Here is a 3,117-nt window from a genome sequence, read left to right as displayed (position 1 = left end):
CCTGCTGCATCATCTTCCTAGTAACTCGGACAAGCTGAAAGAGTCTTCGGAGAGCAGTTGCATGTTCTCCTACTGTCATTTGAGTCCAAGGCAATTTACTGTTGAAATACTGATCTTCGATGATGGGCTGCGCCCTCTGATCCAAAACTCCTCTGGCAATCTGCATTTGAAGCAATACTTCTTTCAATGAGTCCTGACTTCCTTCATACACCTGTATGTATGCCTATTGCCTAGCAGTAGATCCAGTTCAAGAGCTAGAGAGTGTTGGTTTGCAATGGACTTTCGTTGCCAATGTGGATTGACTATCATATCATCAAGAAGTCAGCATCCACTCAGGTCCCTTTTCAGTAGCTGGATTCTACTGGGATGCTCATGTAATTGACACAGTTCTTGATCATGAAAGGCAGTTGATTTCTAGTGTTGAATCATTTCCTTGGCACCCACATACAGTCTTTGAAATCGTTCTAGGTCATAGATAAAAGTATCATCCTCCAAATACTTCCTAGTAACAGGAGCTTGTTGATGTCTTAATCTCTTATTCAATGTGATGAGCTGTAAGGAGTGTTGCTCATCGGCTTTTAAGAATTCAACCACAGCTTTTCCTTTTCGTTTGCCTTCCGGACTGTGCCGTGACTGGTGTACGAGAGAACCTCCAATGTTGCCCTTCTTTCCACTGCCTTGCTGCTGATCATCAGATCACTGGTCCCCGACTGCTGGTCTGATTGATCCTTGTGCTGGTCTGGTCTGGTTGGTCGTTGTTGGGTTTACTGCCCCCTGTGGGCAGCTGATCCACCAGCTCCAGAGCTTGAAGGTGGGGAAGGAGGACTATTATCATCATCATCAGTTTTATCTACTTGGTTGTCCTCCCCTTCCTCATCCTGCTCTTCTTCCCTCTCAGACTCCTGTGGGCAGCTGATCCACCAGCTCCAGAGCTTGAAGGTGGGAAGGAGGAGTATTATCATCATCATCAGTTTTATCTGCTTGGTTGTCCTCCCCTTCCTCATCCTGCTCTTCTTCCCTCTCAGACTCCTCATCGGGATTATTTCGATGGCTTGATTTGCTAAAGTGGTGTTGTATTCAGAGAGATTGTCTTGCAAATCACTCTGCATGGTTTTCATAAGTGCCTTCAGATTATCCATATTCAGAGTGACATTGCCGGCTGGAGTAAGAATATTAGCCAGGTTATTATAGATATATCTCTCTGTAAGAGAAGCTTTTACAACATTGTGAGTTGTCATCAATCTCTTGAAGTCTACCCACTTTGAAGTATTGGCTCTTGTTTGACTTAAAGAAAGCCATCAACTCTAAGTTTTCTTGAGTGACTAACCAGTCTAGAGTCATCAACTCAACTTTAGGAGCCCCTTCATTTAGACCCTTGATTCAACCTCTACTTTATGTCCCTTATTGGTGATCGCCCTTATGCTTTTTAGGGAGGTAATGCAAAATTCCTTTGTGGACCCAGATGCTTACAACTCCCATAAAGCAAGTTGCCTCTTTGAAATGCATTGGGAAAGATAGGCAACATGACATATGGACTCCATCATAGAGGCTACACATACCATTGCAGTCATCCAACACAATTGATGCTAGAATCCAAAATAAATAACACGATGAGGCCATTACAAGGCAGATCCTCTAGCATCAAGGAATCACATGCTCATACAAAGTTTTGAGTTCTTATTAAGTGCGTAGTAAGGACTTAATAGTGGACTCCAAGCTTTCTTTTATAGTAAGTGGGTATTTTAGTGGAGAGGGAAGGTACATTAGTCCTCACTAGTACAGTCGGCAGCCTTTGGCTGTCGCTCTCTCTCTCTCTCTCTCTCTCTCTCTCTCTCTCTCTCTCTCTCTCTCTCTCTTTCTTCGTGCAATTCTATGTGTGTGTGTGTGTGTGTGTGTGTGTGTCACTGTGTGGTCGGAGACTGTAGGGAACACTGGCTGCTTGAAGGATCTCTCGCCACATGCCGCAAGGGGGGGGGGAATCCCTCTCCCTCTAATAGTATATATCTAACATATATAATGGAGAGATGGATTCAAGGAAATTGCCACGTGGGTGCTATAGGTACAACCAAACATTCAAAAACAAACTAAAACTTTTATTTCAATTAATAAAGGCGATTACAATGGCAACCCCTGTGTCGACGTGAGGACATAGAGATCATAGTGACATGAGGTTCCTTCGGCCAACACCCCTAGCTCGCAATCTCTCTGATCTTATATGGCACGTTGTCTTCTCCTCTCATGAATTATATATTGTTGCCATCAGCGTTAGAGCTTCCGAGGATCAAAAGCAACGCTTTCCATGTCTGCCATCGATAGGCAAGCAATGGGGCAAGTCAGATGATGTCCTTCATGATCGAATATAGCAACAATATTGCAATTGTTAATTATCTTCTCCCCAATGTTCACTTCTCTCTCTTGGACTCTCTCTCTCGTGCGCGCGAGCGTGCGACGCTGCACACTAAGCGGTTGAGGGATTTTTATATATGCCAAGCTAGCTTGCAATCCCTTGCGCATGGTTTTCATACTGAGGACAAGGAAGCAAGCACCCTACTCTATTCTTCATGGAGGCAACAAAGGATATGATTAATGTGTTATGCATGATCTCCTGCAAAGACAAGCATGTTCCAGCTTTTGTGGAGTTCTATTAAGAAAGGCATGTCTCTCTCTCCCATGCGGGCCACTAGTCGTGCTGAGGTATGAGCTTCTCTAGGAGCTGCACCTTCAACTTTGTCTTTCACACCAAAAAAAATTTAAATTCTTAGATGGAAAATTGTTTGCTCTTCGGCGATCAACTCGAGACCATGTCCATTTTCAACAGTCAAGATCAAAGGTGACTGCATTTACTTCCTCGCTTCTCCTTTTACAAGGCACGTAACTAATTTATTTTTGCAGTCTCATTGTTATTTTGTGTACACTTCACTTCTCTGTTGCTGTACGACTTTCTGTTTCTATTCATGCAAGGTGCGTACTATCCATAGTTGGCATTGCACTGCATGCATTCAAAAACGTTCTTCATCTTTTCTTTATCACCTAATTTGATATAAGATATGCATTCTTAATTGCCGCCTCAAAAGCATTGGAATCTCTTTGGCGAGTACTTGCACGAAATCTTCTAAA

The sequence above is a fragment of the Adiantum capillus-veneris genome, chromosome 6, assembly GCF_014529385.1.
Source record: "Adiantum capillus-veneris isolate H3 chromosome 6, ASM1452938v2, whole genome shotgun sequence".
NCBI classification, from domain to species: Eukaryota; Viridiplantae; Streptophyta; class Polypodiopsida; order Polypodiales; family Pteridaceae; genus Adiantum; species Adiantum capillus-veneris.
This window is presented reverse-complemented; position numbering follows the sequence as displayed.